This window comes from Sus scrofa, chromosome 2 (genome assembly GCF_054392235.1).
Source record: "Sus scrofa isolate SSC_HxYL_T2T_F1_AM1 chromosome 2, Sscrofa_HxYL_maternal_Yorkshire_Landrace_v2.0, whole genome shotgun sequence".
In the NCBI taxonomy this organism is placed as follows: domain Eukaryota; kingdom Metazoa; phylum Chordata; class Mammalia; order Artiodactyla; family Suidae; genus Sus; species Sus scrofa.
The window spans coordinates 90008109-90023330 of record NC_139384.1 but is presented as its reverse complement, the minus strand read 5'-3'; positions in this window follow the sequence as shown (position 1 = coordinate 90023330).

Here is a 15222-nt window from a genome sequence, read left to right as displayed (position 1 = left end):
TTGGAAGTTCCCAGACCAGGGATCAAATCTGAGCCTTGCCTATGACCAGCAGTGGCAAACCCTGCAGCTGTGGCAAACCTGGATCCTTAATCCACTGAGCCAGTCCAGGGATTGAACCTGTGCTGCTACAGAGACAATGCCAAATCCTTAACCTGCTGTGCCAGAATGCGGGAGCTCCTCTCTTTGCATTTTTAATAGAGGGTTATATTGACTGAATTTTTATGCTAACCGATGTTGCATTCCTGAGATAAATTCTACTTGGTCGTGATATGTCATCGTTTATATGTTTGTGTTATAAGATCAAAGTTTCTTCCTTAATAAATAGAAGCCTGATGAAGCGACCGAGATTGTGTTTTAAGAACTCAGAACAGAATTTTTTATCATCCAGGGGAGTTCCCATCATGGCGCAGTGGTTAACGAATCCGACTAGGAACCATGAGGTTGCAGGTTCGGTCCCTGCCCTTGCTCAGTGGGTTAAGGGTCCGGCGTTGCCGTGAGCTGTGTTGTAGGTTGCAGACACGGCTCGGATCCTGCGTTGCTGTGGCTCTGGCGTAGGCTAGCAGCTACAGCTCCAATTCGACCCCTAGCCTGGGAGCCTCCATATGCCGCAGGAGCGGCCCAAGAAATGGCAAAAAGACAAAAAAAAAAAGAATTTTTTATCATCCAAATCTGAAAGATGGATGGAATCATACTACCTGGAGAGAGGAAGGAGAAGGCAAGGACAAGAGTACCACAGGAGCAAAAGGCTCAGAGGGGGAGTGAATACAGCACCTGTAGAGACCAATAGAGAAGCTAGCCTTGCTGATGTAGAGGACTTCTGATAGGATAAAAGAAAAAAAAAAAAAAATACTGACAGTGAAAGCTAGAGCTAGGTTATCAGAGAACTTGAATGCTATCTGAGACTATAGGTTTGGGGATATGATCCTTGGATATTAAATCAATGTATATTTCTTAGGAACAAATGGCCAATGTGAAGACTAAGTTTCAAAAAGAATGTGTGATGGGGCAGAAGGTTCAAACATGATTTGATAGTTTCTGGCTTGAGAAACTGGCTGAATGACAGCTTCTTGGGAATAGGAGTTTGGGAGAGTCTGGTCTGCGAGAAATGTTTACTAAGAAGAAAAACAAACAAACAAACCCAGAGGATACCTCTATTCTTGGTGCCTGACAATCATCCTAGTATTCTGCCAAATACCACAGATGCTAAAATTCTTAAAGCTATAGTGTTATACTTTTTAAAATTAAGGTGCAGTTATGCTTTCAAAATCAGAAAATATAATTCAGTTAGTATTGTAGGTCAGTATGCTTCAAATCATAAAAGCAGTTGTTTCAGGAATACAACTCCCAAGAGCTATTTTTAAAGTTTTTGATTTTGAGAGAGAACTTTCTATGAGAGCATTAGACAAAGAAAGTGTCAGACTTGTATGTTTTCCTGCCCCCATCCTTGTTCAAGTTACAAACCCTCTGGCCTTTTCAACCCTAGAAATTCCACTGTCTTTTCATATCCTCCTTTATGGTTCCTAATGGTATGGATTAACTCAAGTTTTTAAATGTTCATCTTATGCATTTAGGGGGTAGAAACAACATTAGTTAGCAACAATATCAAAATATATGGTTTGACAAAACAATCAAGTTATATGTTACAAACTAAAATTTTCAATCTAAAAATCAAATTGTTCTAGGAAAATAGAGTAGGCAGATGTACTTTTTGCTATCTTCCCAATAAGTACATCTAAAGCCTCTGTACATTATATGCAAAACAATCATAAGAAGATTCTGAAAAGTGGATAGAAAAGGATAGACCAGCCAGGAACCTGAGGACCAGAGAAATGATGTATTAATTCTTTTTGCCTCATATATCCCAGATGTAGAGCTGAAGAACCAAGAACCCAGAAGCAGCAAGAGACAGACAAATATATATATATATATAACAAAAGTCAACATTTTTTTTAACAATTTTTTTTTTATTTTCCCACTGTACAGCAAGGGGGTCAGGTTATCCTTACATGTATACATTACAATTACATTTTTCCCCCAGCCTTTCTTCTGTTGCAACATGAGTATCTAGACAAAGTTCTCAATGCTATTTAGCAGGATCTCCTTGTATATCTATTCTAAGTTGTGTCTGATAAGCCCAAGCTCCCGATCCCTCCCACTCCCTCCCCCTCCCATCAGGCAGCCACATGTCTCTTCTCCAAGTCCAAGATTTTCTTTTCTGAGGAGATGTTCATTTGTGCTGGATATTAGATTCCAGTTATAAGTGATATCATATGGTATTTGTCTTTGTCTTTCTGGCTCATTTCACTCAGGATGAGATTCTCTAGTTCCATCCATGTTGCTGCAAATGGCATTATGTCATTCTTTTTTATGGCTGAGTAGTATTCCATTGTGTATATATACCACATCTTCCGAATCCAATCATCTGTGGATGGACATTTGGGTTGTTTCCATGTCCAAAGCCAATATTTTTTTTTTCTCACCTGTAGCATTCAGAAGTTCCCAGGCCAAGGGTCGAACAAACCTGTGCCATAGCAGCAACCCAAGCCACAGTAGCAACCCAAACCACAGCAAAAACGCTGGATCCTTAATCAACTGCACCACAGGGAAACTCCCAAAAGCCTACTTTCTTTAACCAAAGGACCAAGAAAGGAGTTCCCATTGTGGCTCAGCAGTAATGAACCCAACTAGTATCCGTGAGGATGCACATTCAATCCCTGGCCTCACTTAATGGGTTAAGGATCCAGCATTGCCATGAGCTGTGGTGTAGGTAACAGATGCAGCTCAGATCCGATGTTGCTATGGATGTGGTGTAGGCCATCAGCTGCAGCTCCAATTCAACCCTTAGCCTGAGAACTTCTATATGCTGCGGGTACGGTCCTAGAAAGACAAATTAATTAATTTACTTATTTATTTATTGAAATAGGCATTCCTGTTGTGGTTCAGTGGGTTAAGAACCCAACTAGTGTCCATGAGGATGCAAGCTTTATCTCTGGCCTTGCTCAGTGGTTTAAAGGATCTGGTGCTGCCAGGAGCTGAGGTGTAGGTCTCAGATGTGGCTTGGATCTGGCGTTGCTGTGATTGTGGCATAGGGCTGGTAGCTGCAGCTCTGATTTGACCCTTACCCTGGGAACTTCCATATGCACAGGCACAGCTCTAAAAGAAAAAAGAAAAAAAGAAAAATATTTAAAATAATTCTGTTATGGTTAATTTTATGTGTCAACTTGATTGGACTAAGTGATGCCCAGATAACTGTAAAATATTATTTCCAGGCATCTCTGTGAGGATGCTTCCAGAAGAGATTAGCATTGTATGGTAGCCTGAGCAAAGAAGATCCACCCACACCACTGTGGGCGGACATCACTCACTCTGTTAAGGCCAAAATAGCACAAAAATGTGGAGGAAGGGTGAAATCTCTTTCTCCCTGCTTGAGCTGGGACATTTATCTTCTGCCTTTGGACACCTGATTCTCAGGCCTTTGACCTTAGACTGAATTATACCACCAGCTTTCCTGGTTCTCAGCTTGTAGACAGCAGATAATGAGATTTCTTGGCCTCCATAACTGTGTGAGCTAATTCCTATAACAAATCTCCTCTTATATGTAATATACATATATCCCATTGGTTCTGTTTCTCTGGAAAACTGTGTCTAATACACACACACACACATAATCTACCAACCACCAACATAAACTTAATAATATCTAGGAGCTCCCTGGTGGCATAGAGGGTTAAGGATCTGATGTTGTCACTGCTATAGTGAGAGTTCTGTTCCTGGCCCAGAACTTACACATGCTGTGGGCCTGGCCAAAAAAAAAAAAAATTAATTAATAATATCTAAGGAGTTCCCGTCATGGCTCAGAGGGTTAAAAAAGGACACAATGAACTTCTTTGCAGAACAGATACTGACTCACAGACTTTGAAAATCTTATGATTTCCAAAGGTGACAGGTTGAGGGGTGGGGGGATGCACTGGGGGTTTGGGATGGAAATGCTGTAAAATTGGGTTGTGATGATCATTGTACAACTATAAATGTAATAAATTCATTGAGAAAAGAAGACAAAATAATAATAATAATAATATCTAGATTCCAGGTCAAAATTACAAGGCATACAAGAAATTCAGGAGTTCCCTCATGGCTCAATGGGTTAAGGATCTGGTGTTATCACTACTGTGGCTCTGTTTACAACTGTGTCCCTGGCCCTGGAAGTTCTGGTCAATAGAAACAAATCTGTGAGAGTTCCCATTGTGGCTCAGTGAGTTAAGGACCCAACATAGTGTCCCTGAGGATTCGAGTTCGATCCCTGGCCTTGCTCAATAGGTTAAGGATCTGATGTTGCCAAAAGCTGCAGCACAGGTCATGGATCCAGCTTGGATCCAGCTCAGATCCGGCATTGCTGTGGTGTAGGCCAGTAGCTGCAACTCTGATTAGACCCCTAACCCAGGAACTTCCATATGGCTGCAGGCATGGCCTGAAAAAAGTTAAAAAAAAAAAAAAGGATTCTTGTCATGGCCCAGCAGTAATGAATCCAACTAGTATCCATGAGGACTCAGGTTCAATCCCTGGCCTCGCTCAGTGGCTTAAGGATCCGGCTTTGCTGTGAGCTGTGGTGTAGGTCACAGATGGGGCTCGGATCTGGTGTTGCTGTGGCTGTGGTGTAGGCCAGCTGCTACAGCTCCGACTTGACCCCTAGCCTGGGAACTTCCATATGCCGTGGGTGTGGCCCTAAAAAAAAGAAAAAAAAATTTTTTCTTTTTCTTTTTCTTTTTTTTTTTTTTTTTTTGCTGTTTAGCCCCTCCACCCCCACCCCTGCCCCGCCCTGCCCCGCCATGGCCCACCATGGCCCACCATGGCATATGGAGGTTCCCACTGAGTGAGGCCAGTGATTGAACCTGCAACCTCGTGGTTCCTAGTCAAATTCGTTTCCACTGTGCCATGATGGGAACTCCGAAAAAAAAATTTTTAAATAAATAGAAACAAACCTGTAGGTGACAGTAATGAAAGAATTAGCAGAGAAGGACTTGAAAATAACTACCCAAATGACTGAGATGCAAAAGATAAGAACTTCAGTGAAAAATCTAAGCACCTTCACATTCCCATTACAATTAGAATGAGGTAGCATAACACAGTGTTAAGGTTCTGTACTCGAGAGCCCAGTGGCAAATTCTAGTCCCAGCTCTGAAAATGACACATCTGGGGTCCTGCTCCAGTCAAGGAAACATTAGGGGCCTTAGTTTTTCTATTTTAGAAAATGAAGATAATAACAATAATACCTTCCTTCTAAGTTGCTATGAAGATAATATTTTTAACAAATATAGAAGGTATTTGGGGAACTATATAAATGCATATGAAATTAACTGAAATATACCTAATCCAGTGGTCTGCATACAGCAAGTAGCTAGCTCCACTTTACCTCCTTTATTGCTGAGATTTCAGATGCACTTAACACTGAAATCCTGGAGGATAGGCCTTGTCTCTTTTCTCTGCATCTTCAGGGCCTATTCTATTGCCCAGAGGACAGTCAAATCTCCCTTCATGGAAATTCAAAAAAAAAAAATTTTTTTTTAGTTGAATTTGTGTGTGTGTGTGTGTGTGTGTGTGTCTTTTAAGGGCCAGACTCACAGCATATGGAGGTTCCCAGGCTAGGTGTTGAATCGGAATTGGAACTGTAGCTGCCAGCCACAGCCACAGCCACAGCCACGCTAGATCCCAGCCACATCTGCGACCTACACCATAGCTCACCGCAATTCTGGATTCTTGACCCACTGAGTGAGGCCAGGGATCGATCCTGCCACCACAGGGATACTAGTCAGATTCCTTTCCGCCAGGCCATGACAGGAACTCCAGTTGAATTTTTTTTTTTCAATTTTATTCATTTTATTTTTTATAAATTTTCTGTAACAAATATACCTTTATTTTATATAATGATTTTAATTCTTTTCCATTATAGCTGGTTTACAGTGTTCTGTCAATTTTCTACTGTACAGCATGGTGACCCCGTTACGCATACATGTATACATTCTTTTTTCTCACATTATCAGGCTTGAATTTTTTTCTTATTAAAAAAATTTTTTTAGTTTAATTCCTTCATGGAAATGTTTGATGTTGTTTAAAGGTTTTATTTTTATTTTTTGTTTGTTTGTTTTGTTTCCGAATATAAATTTAGTTTATTTATTTTTTTGTAATGTGGTGTCTTGGGTGGGTTCTTTTTTTTTAAGATTTTTATTTTTTCCATTATAGTTAATTTAAAGTGTTCTTGTAGTCAATTTCTACTGTTCAGCAAAGTGACCCAGTGACCTTACATATATGTGTGTACATATATATATATACTTTTTCTAACATTATCCTCCATCATTTTCTGTAACAAGTGACTATATATAGTTCCCTATGCTATACAGCAGGATATCATTGCTTATTCACTTCAAACGTAGTAGTTTGCATCTATCAACCCCAAACTCCCATTCCATCCCACTCCCTTCCTCTCTCTCTCTCGGCTACCGCAGGTCTTTTCTCTGAGTCCATGAGTTTCTTTTCTGTGGAAAGATTCATTTGTGCCGTATATTAGATTCCAGATATAAGTGATAGCATATGGTATTTGTCTTTCTCTTTCTGACTTACTCCACTAAGTATGAGAGTCTCTAGTTCCATCCATGTTGCTGCAAATGGCATTATTTTGTTCTTTTTTATGGCTGAGTAGTATTCCATTGTGCATATATACCACATCTTCTTATTCCATTCATCTCTCGATGGATATTGGGATGTTTCCATGTCTTGGCTATTGTAAATAGTGCTGCAATGTACATATGGGTGCATGTATCTTTTTCAAGGTAACTTTTGTCTAGATATATGCCCAGGAATGGGATTGCTGGGTCATATGGTAGTTCTTTTTTATAATTTATTTTTTATTTTATTTCCCCCAACACACTTTTTTTTTCCCACTGTACAGCATGGGGCATATGGTAGTTCTATATTTAGTTTTCTGAGATACCTTCATATGTTTTCCATAGTGGCTGCACCAATTTATATTCCCACTAACAGTGTAGGAGGGGTCCCTTTACTCCAGACCCTCTCTAGCATTTGTTATTTGGTGACCTGTTAATGATGGCCATTCTAACTGGTGTAAAGTGGTACCTCAATGTGGTTTTGATTTGCATGTCTCTAATAATTAGTGATGTTGAGCATTTCTTCATGTGCTTGTTGTCCATCTATATCTCTTCTTTGGAGGAATGTCTTTTCAGGTCTTCTGACCATTTTTCAATTGGGTTGTTGGTTTTTTTGCTGCTGAGTTGTATAAGTTGTTTGTATATTTTAGAGATTAAGCCCTTGTCAGTTGCAATGTTTGAAACTATTTTCTCCCATTCCATAAGGGTTGTTTTTTTTTTTTTTTTTATGGTTTCCTTTGCTGTGCAAAAGCTTGTCAGTTGATTAGGTCCCCCTTGGTTTCTTTTTGCTTTTATTTTTCTTGCCTTGGGAGACTGGTTGATGTCAGAGAATGTTTTGCCTATGTTCTCTTCTAGGAGTTTGATGGGGTCTTGTCTTATGTTTAAGTCTTTAAGGCATTGAGTTTATTTTTGTGCATGGCATGAGAGTGTGTTCCAGTTTCATTGATTTACATGCAGCTGTCCAGTTATCCCAGCACCATTTGCTGAAAAGACTGTCTTTCTCTCATTTTATGTTCTTGCCTCCTTTGTCAAAGATTAATTGATTGTAGATGTCCGGGTTAATTTCTGGGATCTCTATTCTGTTCCACTGGTCTGTATGTCTGTTTTGGTACCAGCACCACACTGTCTTGATTACTGTAGCTTTGTAATATTGTCTGAAGTCTGAGAGAGTTAGGCCTCCAGCTTGTTTTTTTTCACTCAGGGTTGCTTTGGAAACTATGGGTCTTTTATAGTTCGACATAAATTTTTACATTGTTCTGGTCCTGTGAAAAATGTTATGGGGAGTTCCCGTCGTGGCGCAGTGGTTAACGAATCCGACTAGGAACCATGAGGTTGCGGGTTCGGTCCCTGCCCTTGCTCAGTGGGTTAACGATCCGGCGTTGCCGTGAGCTGTGGTGTAGGTTGCAGACGTGGCTGGGATCCCGCCTTGCTGTGGCTCTGGCGTAGGCCGGTGGCTACAGCTCCGATTCAGCCCCTAGCCTGGGAACCTCCATATGCCGCGGGAGCGGCCCAAGAAATAGCAACAACAACAACAACAACAACAACAACAACAACAAAAAAGACAAAAGAAAAATGTTATGGGTAATTTGATAGGGATTGCATTGAATCTGTAGATTGCTTTGGGTAGTGTGGCCATTTTTACAATATTAATTCTTCCAGTCCAGGAGCATGGAATATCTTTCCATTTCTCTGAATCCTCTTTAATTTCCTTGATTAATGTTTTATAGCTCTTAGCATATATGTGTTTTATCTCCTTAATCAGGTGTACTCCTAGATATTTAACTTTTTGGGGTGCAATTTTAAAAGGTATTGTATTTTTATATTTCCTTTTCTAATATTTCATTGTTGGTATACAAAAATGCAACCAATATCTGAGTGTTAATTTTGTATCCTGCTACTTTGCTGAATTTGTTGATCAGTTTGAGTAGTTTTTGTGTGGAGTCCTTAGGGTGTTCTATATATAGTATCATGTCATCTACATACAGTGACAATTTTACCTCTTCTCTTCCAATTTGGATAACTTTTATTTCTTTTGTTTGTCTGATTGCTGTAGCTAGGACTTCCAATACTATGTTGAATAAAAGTGGTGAGAGTGGGCATCCTTGTCTTGTTCCAGATTTTAGAGGGAAGGCTTTCAGATTTTCTCCACTGAGTATTATATTGGCTGTGGGTTTGTTTATTTTTATTTTTGGCTATGTCTGTGGCCAGGGACTGAACCTGCCCCACATCAAAGACAATGCTGGTCCTTAACCATGGAGCCATCAGGGTACTCTAGAAGGTTTTATTATTATTATTATTATTATTGTTTTTTAGGGCTGTGCCCGTGGTATATGGAAGTTCCCAGCCTAGGGGTCAAATTGGAGCTGCAGCTGCCAGCCTACTGGGGGTGGGGCGGTGGTGGCGGGGTGGTGGGGAGGAGGCAGTCACAGCCACAGCCACTCAGGATCCAAGCCTCATCTGCAACCCACACCACTGCTCACAGCAGCACCAGATCTTTAACTCACTGAGTGAGGCCAGGGATCGAACCCACATTCTCATGGATACTACTCAGGTTTGCTGCTGATGAGCCATAATAGGAACTCCCTGGAAGGTTTTGTTTTTTATAATCGCAAATAACTGCAGCTAATGAGCACCAAAGCCATCACCTATAGAGATCATGCTCCAACTTGAGCACAGGTCCCCACTATTTGGAGAAACTGTGGAGAACAGCTGCTGCTAGCAAAGCTGTTGGCAGATGCAAAAGCAGATGGCAGAAACCTTCAAAGTTCAAAGACCCTGGGGGGTGTCAGAGTCAGAGCCAGAATGGTCTTAACCACAGCAGCCCCTGCAGCCACAGGGCACACACCCAGTGTTCTTGCCCACTTCCTGCTGGCTTTGGGAACCCAGCAAAGGCAGCTGGTTCTGCAGTTCATATCCTGAATCTATTCACTTTCATCTTTTTTCTTTCTTGGCTGCCCCATGGCATGTGGAGTTCCCAAGCCAGGGATCAGATCCAAGCCGCAGCTAGGGCAACGCCAGATCCCCAATCCACTGTACCAGGCTGGGAGTCAAATCTGCGGCAGTGCTCCCAAGATGCCGCTGATCCTCTTGTGCTAGAGGGGTAACTCCCTGAGTCTCTTCATTTCGATACACAAGCTAAATGTGTGGTTGTCAGATCTCTTTTGTGTTTCAGTCAAATCTCTTTTCCACTTCAAACTTTAAGTATTTCTTAGATTTTAGATGTTTTGCTTATAAAACACATGTAATTAAATATTGTCTACTTTCTTCCACTTTTTCTTTTCTTTATTTTTATTTATTTATTTTTTTGCCCACCTATGACATGACTAGTGTCCATGAAGATGTGGGTTTGATCCCTGGCTTCAATCAGTGGGTTAAAGATCTGGCATGGCCGCCAGCTGTGGCGAAGGTCCAGGATATGACTTGGATCTGGCATTGCTGTGGCTGTGGTTTAGGCTGACTGCTATGGCTCTAATTCAATGCCTAGCCCAGGAACCTCCATATGCTGTGGGTGTGGCCCTAAAAAGACAAAATAAATTAATTAAATAAAATCAAAGAGTAGAGTTCCCTAGTGGTTCAGTGGGTTAAGGACCTGGTGTCGTCACTGCAGTAGCTTGGGGCGGATTCCTGGCCTTGCAGGGGGGGCGGGTGGGCAAAACATGCTAAACAGCCACACATAGCTGGTGACTAGGATAATGGATAGTGCACTTTCATTAGAAAGTTCTATTGGAGTTCCTGTTGTGGCTCAGTGGTTACGAACTCAACTAGTATCTGTAAGGACCCAAGTTTGATCCCTGGCTTGGTTCAGTGGGTTAAGGATCTGGCATTGCTGTGAGCTGCTGTGTAGATTTCCAGCAAAGCTCCCATCTGGCGTTGCTGTGACGGTGGCATAGGCCAGCAGCTTCAGCTCCGATTAGACCCCTATCCTAGGAACCTCCAAATGCCATGGGTGCCATCCTAAAAAGATAAAAAAATAAAAATAAAGCTCTATTGAACACCATTGACTTAGAGTCAGTATCGTTTTACCACTCACATTTAGATCTATAATTCAGATACTATTGAAACTGATTTCCCCTAAATCCAAATTCTTCTGTCAAGTTTATGCTTAACCTCACTATCCAAAATGTTATTACCTTTCTTGTCTAACACCTGTTCCTCTCAAGACTGAGTAGTATCAAAGAAGAGGGGGGTTAGGATTAGCAGGAGTTGTGCTAAATTAAGTTGGGTGATGAAAGTTTTTTGAATAGCTAGGTCATTCACAAATAAAATAAGATACTTAGGAGTTCCCTTGTGGTGCATTGTGTTAAGGATCAGGCATTGCCTCTTCAGTGGCTCAGTGGCCGCAGTGGTACATGCATAATGCCTGGCCTGGGATCTTTCACGTGCTGTGGGTGAGGCCAAAAAAAAAAAAAAAAGTTTCATCTATATAAGAAAGTTCACGGAGTTCCCGTCGTGGCGCAATGGTTAACAAATCCAACTAGGAACCATGAGGTTGCGGGTTCGATCCCTCCCCTTGCTCAGTGGGTTAACGATCCGGTGTTGCCGTGAGCTGTGGTGTAGGTCGCAGACGCAGGTCGGATCCCTTGTTGCTGTGGCTCTGGTGTAGGCCGGTGGCTACAGCTCCGATTAGACCCCTGGCCTGGGAACCTACATATGCCGTGGGAGCGGCCCAAGAAATAGCAAAAAGACAAAAAAAAAAAAAAAAAAGATATCCTCTTGTAACTTTTCAATTTTTTGTTGGGCTGCACCCAGCAGGCCTACAAACCCTATGCTTGCCTAGCTTCAAGACCAGAGAATCTGGATTCAGCTACAGAGATGTGAATGGTTTAATGGATGGAGTTTACACTTCTAAAATAGGATCCTGGAGCAACAACCCACCAAGTGTGGCAGACTACAGGCAGGACATGGTGGCAATCTTTGATTCCTGGCGGAAGGGGAGATGGCCAGTTTTATAGGGGAAATTGGGTAAAATTGGCTCCTTAGTTACCAGGGAAACTAGCAGAGGGGCAGGGCCCTCATTGCCCCTTTGATAAACTATCACTAGCTGGGGCCTGGGGCAAATACATAGGAAGGTCAGTCAAGTGCATAGAGTGTAGGAGGCAGGCACTGGTCCAGTAGGGGATGTGCAGAGCAAGAGAACAGCTATCTAGATAGAGGCCTGACAATACACTCCACCCCTACCTACTCTGCACAACCCTTACAACCTTGGTCCATCCCTGGGGTCAGGTATGTAGGGGACACTGCAATCAGATACGACAAACACGTTACAGACAAAGGTAAGGTCACCCCTGGTTTTCATACACCCAGAGCCAGCCTCCTTGGGGAGGGGTAAGGCCCCAGCTCTAAAAGAAACATTCTGGTGGCCTAGTTAGGAATCAGCAGTCACAGTACAGGTTTGCCACTCCAGGTTATGCTGGGTGCCATTAGGGATGGACCCATTAGGTCTTTCCAAACAAAAAGTTAATCCCACTAGTTTTATCCAAAAGCCAGCCTATCCCATTCCACACAGCATAGCCCAGGAGCTCCTGGGCAGTCAGTTGTACAGTAAAGTTTACGGATGGGGACCCTTCTGATGTATTGGCAGTTGGGACAGGAAGATGGTGAGAGTGCTTCGCCACTGTCAGTAGTCCCCACACAGTCACCTCTGCAGGGTCTACTTTTCACGGACATCCAGAGAAGGATGAAATGGCATCTTGCTGTAGATCCAGAAATTAGACTAACTTCACAGTGAGGCCAGTGTTGCTGCTCAGTCCTTGAATAGATTTTCTTTCCATTCAGGCTAGGGACAAAATGTAAGACATCTAAAAAGTGCAACACAGGGGATGTTCCCATCATGGCTCCGCAGTTAACAATCCTGACTAGGATCAACAAGCATGCAGTTTCCATCCCTGGCCTCACTCAGTGGGTTAAGGATCTGGTGTGACTGTGAGCTGTGGTATAGATCAGGCTCTCGGCTCAGACCTGGCATTGCTGGGGCTGTGGCGAAGGCCAGCAGCTACAGTTCCAATTTGACCCTAGGTGGGTGCAGTCCTAAAAAGACCAAAAAAAAAAAAAGTACAACACAGGAAAGATTGTAACAATTAAGCAAAATACAGGCAGTAACTCTATTGGGAGCTAATACCACACTTGCCTGTGGTCTTTGTCCTGGTCTGCAGTGCAGTTCAGAAAACTCAATTCAATAATATAGAAACTTGCCTAAAATCAGGTCTACGATGGCCACAATAGTTTTTCCTTGGATGTTTGCACCACAGCTACCCCATTCTGACTCTCAAATACCTCAATGGCCAAAGCAGATGTACAATGCATTTCTGAAAAGACATGAGGCAGGCTGCTCTGGCCAGTAAAATTTAAGTTAAACCATGTATAAGCCTTCTGACTTTCCTATACCTCAACACTACAGATTTCTCCATAATTTCCCCCTTTAGATTGCAAGTCTTTCAATAGAAAGCACTGATGATCAAAGTATTCGTCCCATGATGTCGGGGTGGTTCAGCTGGCCAGGGTGTAGATCATGTCCCTCCTTGCTAGACCTCCTTTATATTTGCCTAGTTAATCCACTCTGGCGGAAAACTGATCAAGTATCCTGAACAAGCTTGGAGGTACGTTGATGAGAAAACACTTTTATAGGCCACACATTTGATCACTTATTCCAGTTGTCACACAAGCATTGTACATGTGCTTTTAGCAGTAGTCTCAAAGCAAGCAGTGATGGGTTATGAGTAGCTACTCTGTGATCATTCCACTAGATCATTTTCTTTTCCTTCTGAACATCAGGGCAAAAGTGTGGCTAACACAAGAACTTTTACAAATACAGACTTCAATTAACAGAACTAGAATTTTTTTTTTTCTTTTTTGGCTGCCAAGGCATATGTGATTTTTGGAGACAGCAGTGCTTGATGGCTTGAAGCAAGATCTTAATTCTCTGCTCAGGAATTGAACCTGGGCAGTCTGGATGAAAACCAGGAATTCTAGTCACTAGACCAGCTAGAGTCGAGAAGAAGAATTGCCCTGATTCTTGCCACCATTGAAAGCAAGAATGTTTCAAGGAGGCAAAGTCTGCAAAAAGGGGTACAAGGTTTATTGTTGGAAACACAGTACAACATGTGGGAGAATAGTCTGGTTATCTAAGGCAGAAGTAAAGCAGTAATACACACTCAAAGGAGAAGTGAGGGTGTGGGCATCCCCCTGAATAAGGAGAGCCCAGATAAATAATTTAAACCACTTATATGGGGCAGTTCTTTCCAGTCTTTATCTTCCTTTAGCCAATTATCTTGTTTTGTCTTTCACACCTGACCAGACCCAGGGCCCTCCCCGATCTGCGATCTGCATATGCATCTTTTGGCCAAGCTGGATTCCTAAGCAGAGCATGGCAGGAGAGTTATCTAGACTTATTAGGAGAGTTCCCCTCATGGCTCAGCAGAAACGAATCCGACTAGGAACCATGAGGTTTCGGGTTCGATACCCGGCCTTGCTCAGTGGGTTAAGGATCTGGCATTGCTGTGAGCTGTGGTGTAGGCCAGCAGCTGTAGCTCTGTTTGGACCCCTAGCCCAGGAACCTCCATATGCCGTGCATGCAGCCCTAAAAATAAAAAAAAATTAAAAAAATAAAAACTTATTATGGCCTGGCACCCCCTCCCTTTCTGATCCAGAGGGGTCTCTCCATGCATGTATAGTTGGGGTCTCCCTGACCCTGAGGATGGAAAATATGTGACCTCTTTGTTCTTTTGTCCAAACAGGACTCAGCCCCTCTTTTGATCCTGTCAATACCATTGTTTAACAAGTTCACCAAAGATAAGTTCCAGTTATTTGCCTTGTGCCCATTGTTATTTCTATCTTAAAATATAGATAGGTTGCTGGTTGTAAATGTTTGTCCTGGAGCCCACCTATCTCCTTCAGGAAGTGTAAACAAGAGGCTGGTTGTACCTACCTCCTGTCTCAAGAATCCTAAATAAGAGGCTAGTTGCAGTTGTCTATCCTGGAGCCCATCTATCTCCTGCCTCACATGGAATTCCTCAGCCAGGGTTCAGATCTGAGTCACAGTACGGCAAAACTGGATCCTTAACCCACTGTGCCAGGCTGGGATTGAACCTGCGTTCCAGGGCTCCAGAGAAGCCGAAGATCCTATTGTGCCACAGCAAGAACTCCAACAGAACTAGAATTTCATACCTATTGTAACACAATCTTTTTTTCTAACATTATTCTCATCTAGAAATTCCCACTGTGGTACAGAAGGTTAAGAATCCTACTGTGGGAATTCCCTTCATGGCTCAGTGGTTAACAAATCTGACTAGAATTCATGAGGATGTGGGTTCGATCCCTGGCCTTGCTCAGTGGGTTCAGGATCCACTGTTGCCGTGAGCTGTGGTATAGGTCGGAGACGCGGCTCAGATCCCAAGTTGCTGTGGCTGAGGTGTAGGCTGGCAGCTATAGCTCTGTTTGGACCCCTAGCCTGGGAACCTCCATATGTCATGGTTCTGGCTCTAAAAAAAAAAAAAAAAAGAATCCTACTGTGGCAGCTCATAACACACCTGTGGCCTGGATTCAATCCCTGGCTGGATAAGTTCCA